The following is a 15,278-nucleotide window of genomic DNA, read 5'->3' as shown; positions in this document are numbered from 1 at the left end:
AGCTGAGGTTGGGGGAGCCTATGTCTTGTCGCTATTGATGCAAGGTCCTCTGTCTGTACCGGGGACTTTGTACTGCTTTCTCTTGCAGATTTTAGATTTCCTTACTGTAGTGAACAAAGCAGCTGCATGTTTCACTGGGGAGCTGTAGGGATGGCACACAGAGGGCAGCCTGCTCTTGGAGTTTTCTTTCACTTTTATTCCAGTGCTATCTCAGGGCCCAAAGCTCGCACCAGACCGTCCCAATACTTTGACACATACATAAAAAACTACCATATTTGAATACAATAGTTTACACATTTCACATGCACACATATATATGTAAATATACCATGTATATAACACATATAATGAAAGGATGCTCCAAATGCAAAAGCAACAATGAAGTTTTAGCCCACCAGGAAATAGTTATATTACTCTTCACTCCATTATACTAAACTTGCTTTCACATAATTTTCAGTCCTCTAAGATGTTTGATATACATTTGATTTTAAAATAAAATTAAAATAGGTACCCCCGACCCCCCCCTCCTAACCCCCTCTCCCCCGCCTTTCTTCCGCTGCTCTGACACAGCAAGTCTGAAGCCTCAGTCAAGGCCTGCCACATTGTGAGCATGTACAAGACAAGGGACTTCAGGGCGGCAGCTAGTGCCATGGCAGAGAAGCGGCCTTTCCCTGTTCCCAGCCTCCTCGTGAGAAGCCTGGTCCTCCAAGGTCAGCTTCCAGCACCGACAGGCTCATTTCAGTCTGCAGCCCATGAAAGAGAGAAAAAAAGTGAAAGTAAACGTGCCCCGTTTGACAGGATGGAGAGGCATCCGGGCTCCTGTGGGGATACCAGATCTTGTCTGTCACCCATGGAACAGTCACTAGAAAAGGTAAGCACCACAAAATAAGGATTGAGTGTGTGTGTGTGTGTGTGTGTGTGTGTGTGTGAGTGTGTGTGTGTGTGTGTGTGAGAGAGAGAGAGAGAGAGAGAGAGAGAGAGAGTTGATTAAAAGGCTCTCTCACCTGCCTCTAGTCACTGAATCTAAATGTTAAAGCAAAATGAAACGAAGCAATATTGCTTTTGCCATCTTTGGTCGTCTGAAGATGTCAAAGGCCCTAATGGTCTTGCCTCCCTGCAACAGAATGAAAAGGATATTGGTATTTGGGGTGGTGGTCAAAATTAGCCCACGTGATGTTTTGATAAAACCTGTGGATGGCAGGAAACTCTGTTAGCATTTTGATAGGGTAAGTCAGTCAGTGAGGGAGGCAGCCATGGGCCGATAAGGGCAACACGAGCATGACACTCTAGAACTGAAGGGAATCCAGGTCTTCTCGCTAAGTATGACCTGTTTTTCCCAAGAAATGCAAACTTGAAAAACAGGGGACAATATGCTGGCACTTTCTGCCTATCAATCTGGAAGCAGTATTAAAGAACTGGAGTACTGCTATCTGGAGGTGGTAATAACATGAAAGAAAGACACAACTGTTTTGCAGGGAAACCGGGACATCTGTTTTCCAGTGTACTTGACTGTGGGAGCAAACCCAACAAAAGATATTTGCACAGCACTTTTATGAACAAGTATATTTATAACAGAACTAAGAATCTAACATGCAATAGAACTCAGCCATGCCAGCACCTGAGTCCCTGGACTTTCAGTCCCTAGAACCATGAGAAATACTCTTATATTGTTTACACACCACTCAGCCTCTGGTATTTTGTTAGATCCGTCTGGGCAGATGACTAAGGCGCTAATAGTCTATTTAGAAAATGTGCTAACGCAGCATCTTTGCTTGTTCCAAGGGCTGAGCTCCAGGTGTGGACCCTTGAGAGAACCCAGATTGGTTGGCCTAGCACAGTTGGGTCCACTGGGAAAACGCTGGGATCCAGAAAGTAACTCCAATTTGTGTCTGTGACAATTTCAGTTAATGAAAGTATTTACCAGTGCTTTCTTTCCACAGTAATTGGACCCGATCTTCTTGAGAGGTGTAAGCCTAACCATGTCCATTTCTCAGTGGAGAGCTCTGGTTAGGGATCACACTCTTACAGTTGTGTGTGACCGTCTCTGGCTATGGTGCTTGTGGAAGATTAGATGACATGTGTTGCCAGCACTAATAAATGATTTCATGTTCCTCACAAGACACAGTGCAAGTGCTTGTCTAGAACAGTTTACCCACTCACTACCTTGCAATCTAGCAGAATGCTCCTAGAATATAGTGATTCCTAACTAAGCCCAACACAGGCTCAATAATTCCATCCCTAGAAATGCTCGTTTTGTATCATGTACTTTATATAGAGAGAAACATCAGGACAACAGATGGTTATGATGAAGGGCAATCATTTTAAACTTGCTACCAAACAGTGATGGAGGGAGCAGGATAGAAGATGGACCTGGAAAGAACTTCAATTGTATTTGGAAAGATTAGTGGATATTCTAGGTAGCAGCATCTTAAAAGCCAATTAAAAAGCCAAGTGTGTGGGTCACACTTGAAGTCTCAGAACACGATAGCTCAGAGGTTGGGAGCACTTGGTGCTCTTCTAGAGAACCTGGGTTTGATTCCAAGCACCCACATGGTGCCTTGCAGTCATTTGTGGATCCAATTCCAGGGGAGCGAGTGCCCTCCTCTGGTCTCCATGGGCACTGTATGCATACATACAGCACACAGAATGGCACATAGACATTTATGGAAGTAAAATACTCACAAAATAATAAATCTAAAAAAACAACAACAACAACCGCAGAACATGTAAAGCTGAGGCAGGGGGAATCATGAGTCTGAGCAACTTGGTATGACCTTGTCTCAAAAAAAAAATCAGTTGAAAAGAAACTTTACCCTCTCCTTAATAGGTAGAACACCAATCTCCTAGTGGATGAATGCAGCCCTTCTCCACTCTATGTCAGTTAAAGAGAATGGATTAATAGTTGTTTATCTTTGTAGAAATGATTTTTCAAATACAAACTGGCAAAATTAAGCAAGTGTATATTAATTTTTAAAAACTTCAAAAAAATAGCCAGGTGGTGGTGCATGCCTTTAATTCCAGCACTCGGGAGGCAGAGGCGGGCAGATCTCTGTGAGTTCAAGGCTGGGCTGGACCGACAGCCTCCAAAACAATACAGAGAAACCCTGTCTCGTAAAAACAAAAACAAAAACAAACTTCAAAAAATAAAATAACTTGAATGAGAGACATGAGAATAAGTCAACACTGGGGAGAGTGAGAAATGTGACAATCTTTGAAGCAATATTATATAAATGTGTCGATCTGTGTTGTGGGGTTCTTTTTTCTGGTGAACAATTCTGAAGAGGATACAAAAAAAAAAAGAATAGAAAGCTATGGATCTCAGAGAATGCATTTTTTTTTCTACCAGATTGCTCCATCCCCACGTTAGATGCTACATTTCTTCTTTACTTCTGTTCAAAATTCTAGAAGGGTCTAGAGTTGCAAAGGTTGATGGAAAAATTCCAATTTCTCTGAGGTTATATGAAGTATCAGCTACAAGGCAGCAGTCCCAGAGCTTTTAGCCTCTTGCTTTCCATTCTTCTGGAGGACTGAAAACACAGACTTGGGGCAAATGGTTGCTACATTGATTCTTTGGGGGAAGGGAACAAGCCTTGCTGTGCAGCCTGCCCTGACCTCCAACTCCAAATCTCTCTGCCTCAGTCTCCCAAGTACTAGTATTATGGGCATGGACTACCAAACTGATTCATTTTTAGAATTGAAAACAAAGCAAAACAAAAACTCTGATAACTCAGTTAAGTTGGCAAAGATTCAAGAAAAATGTTTTATATATAAATAAAACTTACACATAAGACCTATATTTAGAAACTAAGGATTCTGCTTCCCAGGCGCATCACTCAAAAGGGAGATTATTTCCTGGCAACTTTTCCTAACACGTGGTTGAAATTAAACTTTGAAACTTTCAGCCCAATTAGTAAATTTTAAGTTATCCAAATGCAAAGTAATTATGACTCAAAAACTCAATTTGTAGTATTAGAAAAGTCAAATTTCCTAAAGAAAATTCTTTAAATCATATGCTTTAGACAGCATTACATAGTTTTACAGACAATTAGTTGTATCTTAGTTTCCTTATGAATACACACATCAGAAGGCCACAATGAAATTCCCTTTATTGCTCAAGTGACCATGCCAGACTCCCGTTTCCTTTCTCGTGTATTGCCGAACCAGCAAGTCAGCATGTCTCAAGAAAGAAATGAAGTGGGCGTTTCTTCATTGGCATCATGTCAGCAGTTAAGGGGAGGAAAGGGAAGTAGCAAGCTGGATGTGTTGTAATCGGGGGTAAAAGGAGAAGTTACAGACAGAAGGTTGCTTTTCAAAGAGAAGACCACCAGGGCCTTGGTGTACTGATTCACTAATGTGTGCTGCGGTTGTTTTAAGGGAAAGCAGAACAACTTCATTTCTAAGATTTCATTCGAATGAATTATTTGCTGGCAGAATCCCCAGTAGTTAGCATTCAATTCCTCTGTATTTCCTGAGACTAGATGGCTACCCAACAGATGGTGAATGGATACCCACGTCCCCAACAGATGGCTTCAAGGCAGAGAGTCTTGTCATAGGTCTCACCTTCAAGAGTCAGAGGCCGGGAATTTCATCAGGAATCTCCCTGCCATTCCCTCACAGTTATCTGTGGAGTGGGTGGTTGTTAGGGGGGAGGCTGAGAGCTGAGCAGAGAGCTCAGTACCAGTTCATCCCCTCCTGACGCAGCTGGCGCTGCCATTGGCAATGAAAACGATGGCACGGGGGTGAGAAAAGAAAGCTCAGAGCAACAGACGATTACTCATCAAAGCTGCTAGTGGAATTGCATGGCAGTGGGACCAGACTGCCCAGGATTTCCCCCCCCCCCTTAATCTTTAAATTGCTCTTTTGGAAAGCAACAATCCACATTCTAGTTAGGCACTAATCCCTGCCCTGTTTGATTGGCCAACTCATCAGGCCGTGGACTGATGCCAACAGCTCACTGGTGCGCAGCCCCAGGTTATTTCGATCTACTCCATGGCCACGGACGGCAGCCTGAACTGCAGCTGGACATCTTTTCTTTTCTTTTTTTCCTAAGTGTGTGTCGTCAGAACCTCAGAGCAGGACTAGACCCCAGCAGTTGTTGAATCCTCACCTTTGACAAATGGGAGACTCAATCAGCTGTGACATCAGAATCATAGCCAGAATCTAGAATCATAAACTCTTGTCCTGCACAACCTGTCTCTCGGGAAAGGAAGCTCTTCCTGGGTGTTCCATGGGAAGTTGATGTCTACATTTTCCTTCACATTTGGACCACATAAAAATGACCCCTGGATTAGGGAGCATTCTCTCCTCACCAAATGTGGCAAGTTCCTACGATTCAGGCCTCAAGCGTTAAAGGAAGCAAAGATCATGCTAACATGGGTAGCATGCACTCTTTCTCCATCACTGTCTTGTACTTAGAAATGAATGCTGGTTTAGCTTTTTGTTCCTTTATCCTTTCAACACACATCTGATGATGTTAAGATGACTCTGACAGGTGAGATTAGTTATTCAGCACAAATCTCCCTTATAAATGGAATAACAAGGTCTAGAGACTTTTGAGGACAAAGAAAGTTGGGTTTTCCTCACTAAATTCTTGACTGTCCCCTTTAACTCAAGACCAACATAGCAAACAGTTGGAAAAGTCCTTAAGCCCTTCCTTCCCTCCCTCCCTCCCTCCCTCCCTCCCTCCCTCCCTCCCTCCCTCCTTCCTTCCTTCCTTCCTTCCTTCCTTTCTTCCTTCCTTCCTTCCTTCCTCCCTTCCTCCCTCCCTCCCTTCCTTCCTTCCTTCCTTCCTCACTCCCTTCCTCCCTCCCTTCCTTTGACACAATACCACGGTGTAGCTTCAGCTGGCTTTAAACTTGCTATGCAGCTCAGGCTGGATTTGAATTTGCTACCCTCCTGCTTCAGCTTCCTGAATTCTGGGGTTAGAGGCATGTGTTACCATCTCCAGCCTCTGTTTCTGTGATGACACACAAACCTGCTTACTCAATGGAAAATTCACTGAACTGCATGTTTATGATAAGTGTACTTTTTTGCATGTCACATGCCAACACAAAGTCTATTGGCCATGCAAACAACAGGCATAATTCCAGTACTCAGGGAATGACTATGTTTATAGAAAAAGCAGTGTTGATGAACACCAATGTCCAGGAGATCCATGTGTTAGTCTGGGCTGACCAAACACAGGCCCTGCTCCTGCTGGTTTGGCTATCCTTCTAGTCTACGCTTGTTCATCACAGCTCTCTGGTGCTCTGTGAAGTTCCCTGCTCCATCATATGAGGTTGCTGAAAAAAAATGAACCATTTTATTTCTTATAGCCTTGTTCTGTTATAGCCTGTCAGATGAAACTTGTAGCCTTTTAAAAATGACAAATGGAACTATTAAATTCTTAATATTAACAAAGGTACCTCAGCTTGATAACAATTACTTCAGCATTGTGAGTGAGCTACATGCTCACAACGATATATTCTCTCTGTCTCTTTCTTTGTCTGTCTGTCTCTCTCTATATTTGCAAAACAGAGATTTTCGCAGGATTTCTGAGGTTGACAAAAGCTAGTGGCAACTTAGATAGAACCAGGACCAACTTGCCCCTAGGCAACTGCTGTAGCACCTAGCTCTACTCCAGCCCTGGGGAGTGCCCACTTCTGAGACAAGTCACATTATCATGTATCTCCATTGTGATATCTCTATTACCAACTGTGCCCTTCCATCAAGATCATGTGCACCAAAGAGCTCTTGGAGGCTCTGAGGCAGGCATGCCAAAGCACATAGGGGGGCACTCCAGCCTGCCACGTGAATGGCTGGGCCACCTCGAGCTCACAGCTCCATAACTGTCTATTCTGCCCCTCTGATCATGCTCTGCCTTTAACAGTCCACAGACTTTTAAACATTTTTATTTATTCACTCTTTGTGTGTTTGCACTATGTGTCGCCAGTGTATGTGTGGCGGTCAGAGGACAACCTCATGATCTGCTCTTTCCTTCCACCTAAATGTGGTTCTGGGGATGGACCTCATGTTTCCAGGCCAGAGTGGCAAGCGCCTTTACCTGCTAAGCCATCTCAGCCCCCTCCTCCAACCTTCTTACCTGAAAACACCATAAGGACACACCTAAACTTCTAGAGGCCACCCGTGACAGTGACCCTGGAAGTATCTATAGATGCCTAAACCACGGCTTACAAACAAGTTGTTTACTGTATCCTTTCTGGGGTAGAGGCCTTTCCTTCAGTCTGTCTGTAGACATTATCTATAATCTTGTCAACATCTCAGTCAATTCCTGTTTTTAGACAATCTGGTCCATAGTATTGATTTCTCCCCGCATGCTGGTGACTATTTATTGTCATCTCTTATGAAGGCATCTCTATGGCACCGAGGCTCATCCTCTAAATGTCTACAAGGAATCTCCCTGTGGACATCTGTAGCATCCTTCAAAGCTGTACAAAACCATCTGCTTCTCCTGCTAGAGCTTCTCCTGTTTCTGAGCTCAGCAGGGTTCATTAGGTATCAGGTGCCTCAGTCAGAAGAAATTAGTCACAGAATTCTCTTTCTTCCTCCTATCACAGATTCAGCCAACCAGCTATTAAGTCAGCCACTTAAAGGAATGAATAGTTATTGCTTATTTCATAATATTCCAAGAAAGTGGGAAAGGCCCTGTAAATCATTTATATGGCCCCTGAATCATAAGGAGTTGGTGAATTCACACTGCCTACTGCTTTGAACAGTTGCTACATATGCAGATGATAGACACATAGACTGAATGACAGGACTTTGTATCTGTCAGTTTAAATTAGTTGTTTATACATTCAGAGATACTTATAGGAAGCTCTGTTCAGACCCTAGCTGTCTATTGAAGCTGTTGCTGCAGCCTCTGAGTCCTTTCCAGGGCCCCAACAACACAAGCCATTGTTCCCAGGAAGGTAATCTGCCTCCATACTGCATTGTCTTCTGGTTCTTGAACGATGAAGAGAAAGTGCAAGGTGAACTTGTTTTCTTAGAAGCAAACAAAGTAAGATTTGAAGAAAATAAATTGCAGGCAATAAAGAGAATTGAAAGTGGATGAGATAAAATGTACCTGAAAACAATTGATCAGTCATGGGTGACCCAGCTACCTTAGACTTTTGATGTAAGCCAGCAAGCACCCTGGGGACTATGATGCTTTCTTTGAAGCCTGAGAAAATAATGCAGTTCATGCCTTTCTAGGCTTGAGGTACCACCTAATTCAAAGGCAACAGAAGCCCAGGCAAGGCGGCAGTGTGAACATTAAGCATCCTTCTTATAGCAGCTTGAAAACCAGGTCTCCATCACACTTATAAAATAACAAACTTATGTTGGCTTCAAAAGAAATAGGCTTAATGTTGAAATCATATACTTGTCGGTGCTCTCAAACAATCAAGGTGAATAGATAATTAAAATGTGAATATTACAGCAAGTAAAATGGGAAATGCAGCCAAAGCTTTAAGATGATCTCATGGATTGGCATTGTCATTTTGTGTACTTTAAATATAGAAGAATTAAAAGGGTGGGTGTTGTGGAATATTATTTTAAGGTGTATTACATTCGCTTATGCTGTGGAACATTTGTTGTAATGATGCAAAGATGTGTTGCATTCTTTTATGTTGCATTTGTTTAATTTGGTGAAGCTGTGTTCCTTTGCCTGTCTAAATCACCTGATTGGTATAACAAAGAGCTGACTGGCCAAAAGCTAGGCAGGAGAAAGGATAAGCGGGGCTGGGAGGCAGAGAAAATAAAAAGCAGAAGAAATCTGTGAAGAGAGGATCAAGAAAAGAAGGAAGAGGACTTCAGGGGCCAGCCATCCAGCCACCCAGGGACATAGCAAGGCACAGAGTAAGAGTAAAGAAAGGGATTCAGAAATAGAGAAAGGGAAAAGCCCAGAGGCTAAAGACAAATTGGATAATTTAAGAAAAGCTGGCTAGAAACAGGCCAAGCTAAGGCCAGGGGTTCATAAATAAGAATAAGACTCCATGTGATTTATTTGGGAGCTGGGTGTCTGGCCCCCAAAAGAGTAAGAGTAGAACACAACGGCAGGTAGGACCAGAAAGGAGAGAGAAATAGAAAGGCGTTTCAAAATTGCTTCATTATATAAACACGGACCTTTCTGATATGTTGTTCTTATTGCAGGTTGTGTTTATTATGTACTAAGCACTGTTATTTCTCATGCTATATTTGACATTCCCATTCATATATTCAATAGGAATTCACACATATATGACACATACCATACATAAGATATAAATCATTACATATGGTGTATATATGATATGTATGTTGAATATATCATATGCATATATATATATGAATTCACACACACATATGTATATCTTTTATAAAGTGTTCCAGGCTTCATAATAATAGCCTTTCATTAAACATTCAGTGATCAGGATACCAAAATAGATGACTTTCCACAAGAAAAGCATTAGGTGTGGCAATAGACTCCTTGTTTAACCATGTAGTGATAATGTAACAATGCTTCTAAGTCCCTTGCCTCAGTGGAATGCACATAGAATGCCACTATCTCTTGATATGTGATCTTTTTGCTTCTGTTTCAGGAGGTTGTGTGAACACATTGAAACAAGCAAAAAGGACCAATGTTGTGATTCCCTCAGGGAGCACAGATATCAAGCAAAAGGAACAGCTTTTGAAATACTTTTTGATGACTTCCAAAAGGACAAGACACAAGACTTAAATCATACCTAAAAGATACACATAGTGTACTTTAGTCCCGTGATACTTTGTTTCAAAAGCAAGCAGCTCTTATTTTATTTATACTACTTCATAGTATCTGCGGGTCACAAGACATACTCTGTAAAGCCCAACATATAATGAAGTCATGTCTTTGCATACTGAGGTGCAAACAATGTGATACTTTAAAATAAGCCATGGTATAGAAACATAAAAGATATTTACAGTGTCCTATAATGAAGCAAACACTCTTAGGATGTAGGGACACTGTTGTGAATAAAACAAAGTGCCCATCTCTTGGAGTCACAGTCAGGAGAGGCCACAGATACAGACAGGCAAACAATATACCACTGATGCATTCTTTAAAAAAATAACACAGGATAAAAGGGACCAAGGATGGAGAATACTACTTTAGATCAGGTCTAACAGGTGACATTTAGGGAAACATCTGAAGGAAGTGAGAGTACAGACTTGTCATTTCACCCCAGTTAGAACCTTTAATGAAGTACCTTTATAAAGATTTTTCAGACAATAAAATTAAGGTGTGCAGTTTAACAATTTGCCCACCTGGCTTCATGTGTTTTCACAGTTTCACGCTAAGCAAGTGCTGTCTGCTTTCCCTCATCTTGGTCTTAGAACAGCCTTTATCCATCCTCCGCATCCTTGTGTTCTTCTGCCTCCAGAGGTCTAGGTCAGAGGGACTTTCAGTAATACGAAGAGGCTATCAAGACTTCAAGTCTTTCCTTTGCTTCAGGGTCCCAGCCAATCTCTCAGAGACAAATGAGGTGCTACCTGCCATGTCTTATGCACATAATACTCCGTCCACTCCAGTTTAAGGTTCCCTCCTGTTTCTGAAGATGCGCGAGGGTCTGTAGAGTGCTGTCTCAGCTGTCTTTTCCTGCTGTCTGCAAAGAGAAGCCTACCATATTATCTCTGTACTTCATGGCTCAGCCAATGACGCCTCCCTTGTGTTGCTCTTGTCATCTGCCTCCACGCTTTAGCAAATGCCCTATCCTGGTACCAATTACACTGTGACTGACAGACATTCTCTGAAGTCAGCAGAGGGCAGGTCTTCTCATGAGGCTTTTGATATACTATGAAGAGCAATCTAGACTTACTGTAGTTTAGAGTCATTTGGATCTTCATATAGCATGCCCATGCTCATACATTGCTTGACAATTTTTGTTAATTTTTGTACTTGTATGAATAAATATCTTACTTAGATACATGGAAAGAATATAGATTCCATAGATGTTTCATGAAAGTCTGTCTTTAATTGTCTGGTGTATACAGCCTTGGGACTTCTGACCAGTTAATATACATTTTAATTTATCAGGGAAATTAAGAAAGGAGTTTGCTACAAGACTCATTTCACAGATCAGTCACAAGGCCTACATTAGTCTCCTCAGGTGTACCAAGGTCTGGCTTGAGGTCTATGCATTGCTTGTTTCCATCTGAGCATAACAGGCCTTGGCTCTAATAGGTCCGGGGCTGCAGAGTTGAAGACATGGATATGTCAGAAGTCCTGACATTCTTCTTGGCTTTGCCTCTAGTTCTTTCTTTATGTTTGGAGCACAGCCAGATATGTATACCCACTTAGGGTATGAGGAGACCTACTTACTGTTTTCTAAAATGAATACATCTGAGAAAAAATAGGATGAAATAGCCAAGTGTGAAAATGGAAAATTACCCAGAATAGTGATGGAGATAGTGAATTGCATAAATTATTGATTCAGCGGGATAAAGGCATAAAATCTTGAATCACCAGTTTCACAAGAGAAATTGTTCCTTTCAAAATGCAACATGACTGGTCTTGATTATTTCCCTTTACCTGATTTTTTTTTACTATCCTGGGTAGTTTCATCAGGGTTAGTGAAGTCACAGCCTTCCAAATGCAATATCTAACAATAAAAAGTATTTAAAGTAGTTGCTTTCTTTCATTTCTTTTTGTCCTTTTTTTTATTTTAAAACTACAACTCAAATCATTTCAAAGCAAAGTTTTCTAACACAGTATAAATAGAAAACACAGAATAAAAGATCATTTCATTCTGGAGCCAGGCAACAAAATGTCATGACCTTTGTCCTTGGAGTTTGATTTTCAGTAAAATTTCTTCACAGACTTTTCTAGTAATCAAGTGTTTGGAACAGTAAATGTGGGAAAATTTTACTTGAGGACAGCACTGCTTTCTAGGATAAGATCCAAGACTTTTGAAATGAATGCTGAATGGGGCCCTTTATAAGAAAGTGTAGCCAGTATTGCTAGTTCCACAGCAAAGGCCCCATGGCCCAGAGCTTCATCATACCCTTGAACCCCGCCACTGAGTGCAAAAGACCCTCCTCAGTACATCTTTGAAGGATTACATTTAGTCATACATGCCTTCTGTCTTTTGTAAAGAACTGGGGAACTACCACACTGAGCTTCATGGAACCATTTTTATGCAAAGAATGCTTCTGTACTTTGATGATTTTTCACAATCTCATTCAAGTGACAGCCTGGGCTAACATTTTTTCCTCAGGATTGCTGGCATGTGCAGCACTGGAACATCCCATATACTACTGTGGTGGTTTGAAAGAAAATGTCCCCCAAAGGGAGTGGCACTACTAGAAGGTGTAGCCTTGTTGGAGGAAATGTGTCACTGTGGAGGCAGGCTTGAGGTCTAATATATACTCGAGATATCTCCCAGGTCTCAGACCACTTCCTGTTGCTTCCAAGATGTAGGACTCAGCTATTTCTCCAGCACCATATCTGCCTGCACCCTGCCATGTCCCACCATGATGATAATAGACTAAACCTGTGAAATGTAAGCAAGCCACACCACTGTTTTCTTTTATAAGAGTTGCTGTGGTCATGGTGTCTCTTTACAACAACAAAAAACGCTGACCTACTTCTCCTCTGACACTGGTAAGTGAGATTATAGGAAGCAGGGAAAAGCATGGCTTTTTCCTAAGAGACCACTTTGATTTCAGATAATGTGAGGAAAAGAAGAAGAAGAAGAAGAAGAAGAAGAAGAAGAAGAAGAAGAAGAAGAAGAAGAAGAAGAAGAAGAAGAAGAAGAAGAAGGATCTTGCTGGGGTCAACATGAAGGAAAGAAGATGAATTCCTTAAACTTTCTTTTAAAATTCCACTTTATTTTTGTGTCTGTGTGTGCATGTGTTTACATGTCATCTTGACACAGGCTGGGGTCACTGAAAGGAGGAAGCCTCGTTTGAGGAAATACCTCCATAACATCCAGCAGTCGGACATTTCCTTAATTAACATTGATGTGGGAGGATCCCAGACCATTGTGGGTAGGGTCATCCCTGTGCTAGTGGTCCTGGGTTGTATAGGAAAGCAGGCTGAGAATGTCTTGAGGAACCAGCCAGTAAACCACACCCCTCTGAGGCCTCTGCATCAGCTCCTGCCTCCAGGCTCCTGCCCTGTTTGAATTCTTGTCCTGACTTCCTTCGCTGATGAACAGTGATACAGATGTCTGTGTCAAATAAACCCTTTCCTTCCCTAGTTGCTTTGGTCATGGTATTTCATCACAGCAATAGTAACCCTACCTAGGACCCTAGGACAGGAGTGTTATATACTTGTTGAGGAATTGGCTGAAGTCCAGGCTGTTTCTGGGGCCGGGCACATTCTGAGTTGTCTAGGATTAGCAACTTCAGCCATCACAGTGATGTGGAAATGTGAGCCAAACAAACTATTTCCTCTCCAACTTGCTTTTTGGTCCTGGTGTTTCATCGCAGCATAGAAACCCTGCTTAAAACAAGTCTCCTTCATGTAATAGCAAAAGACTGGTGTGCTAGCTACACTTGATGCTAAATTTGGATTTCATGTTCTTGCTCTCTTGTTTATCCTCTAACTCAGAAGAGTGATACTTCGCTTCATCTTGCTTCCTATTCCAAGCCCATGGAACTCTTAGCTCCTCTGCGAAATGATGGGTGCGCTCCAATTAGAGGCCAGAACCCTTCCTTAGTGCCTATAGCTAGACACTGGCAATGTTGGTTTCCTATCTAGAATTTATGAAAGAAACAACCTTGCCCAGTGAGCTGAACAACAGCTGAGGATTCAGAAAAACCGCAATCTTGACACTTCTCATGTACAAGGGGGTGGAGGTGCTGGGGATTCAACTCATAGTCTTCCGGATGCTAAGCAAATGCTCTATTCCCCGGGCTGCACCCCAGCACCAGTGCACATGTATTTCAAGAACTAGAGGGAGGAACAGGAGGGGTGGAGTGGGGAAGGGGGACGGTTGGAGAAAGCAGAGTACTTTGAAAACCTGGTAAACGTAAGTCATAATTTTCACTTTACAAGTTGGCTGACCACAAGCAAGTCAGTAAACAATTCATGTATTTTAAAATCTCTTCTGTGTACAGTGGAGATAATGATTCCCATGTCAAGAGGCTGGAGGCAATTAAGATAATGCACATGAAAACACAAGTGTAAGTGCTGCCATCATTGTGAGCTGAGTACGGAGCAGCTAAAAACCTCCCATTTCTGGCTGTCAGCATTGGGTAGGGCACTTTCCTCTAATGACATATCCACCCAGCTTTACCAGAACTAACTACAGTGTGCAAAATTGAAGCCTACAAAGTAGTTCAAGCCCACTTAAATTTTACTAGAAGAGAATAGGAAACAAACCACTACAGGATTGTACTGAATTAAAGCTGAACTGCAGGCAGTTGACATTCAATACAATTAGCAAACATTGTTATTGCCCATGCCTTTTTGTATTTAAAAAAAAACTAGCCCAAGTCAGTGACTATGACGTGCATGTCATAGCTGAGGAGGTAGATAACGTAGAGACGTAGGGATTTTTTTTTACAAGATTGTTTAAGGGTGGCACATCTGCATATTCATTATCAAATCTCAATTAAAATCTGCTGACCTCAAACACAAAATGCAACAATATTTAGAATTACTTGTATAAAAAATCAATTTCTTTGAGGCAAAAATTACATTTATCAAAATTAGTATTTCATCCAGTGAATTATGTCAAGTGCATTCAGCTTTAAGTCCTTTATTATAATCCTGACACAGCAGACTGTGTCACTCCAAGCGATTCCTGGTATCCCTTTTCATTTTTCACTTTATTTTATTTTTTACAATTTCATTATATTATTATTATTATTATTATTATTATTATTGGTTTCTCAAGACAAGATTTCTCTGTTTAACAGCTCCGGCTGTCCTGGAACTCATTTTACAGACCAGGTTGGCCTCCAGCTCACAGATATCTGCCTGCCTCTGCCTCCTGAGTGTTGGGATCAAAGGTGAGTACCACCACCATCTGGCTTGGTGTCTCTTTTTAGACTGTCTCTTTGTTGTGATTGTTCTGTCTTCTGTCATAACTGCTTTGTTTTTTCTAGAGTTTCATCTAAACGTAGCCTTGTGAATCCAGCTCTTTTACTGAGTCTAACTCATCTGAGACCCTTCATGCTATATCATAGCTGCTCTCATCCTTACAGACAGTGTATTCCTTTTCAGTTGCTGAGTGGTGTTAACTCATGGATACGCCACCATCGCCTACCTCCAGCCGTCATGGATATCTGGAACAGCCTAGCCTCAGTTGTTATGAATACAGTAGTCATGAACATTT

The 15,278-nt window shown here is 41.8% G+C and overlaps 1 long non-coding RNA gene across 1 annotated transcript; it reads left to right on the top strand.

The window, feature by feature from the left end:
• The first annotated feature begins 527 nt into the window (after positions 1-527).
• LOC121143498 lies at positions 528-13,192 on the top strand. The gene is made up of 2 exons (XR_005880709.1): positions 528-871; positions 12,661-13,192. It is a non-coding gene; the product is annotated as an uncharacterized LOC121143498 (long non-coding RNA).
• Positions 13,193-15,278: the final 2,086 nt, after the last annotated feature.

The sequence above is a fragment of the Mesocricetus auratus genome, unplaced genomic scaffold, assembly GCF_017639785.1.
Source record: "Mesocricetus auratus isolate SY011 unplaced genomic scaffold, BCM_Maur_2.0 Super-Scaffold_100013, whole genome shotgun sequence".
NCBI lineage: Eukaryota > Metazoa > Chordata > Mammalia > Rodentia > Cricetidae > Mesocricetus > Mesocricetus auratus.
This window is presented reverse-complemented; position numbering and strand designations above follow the sequence as displayed.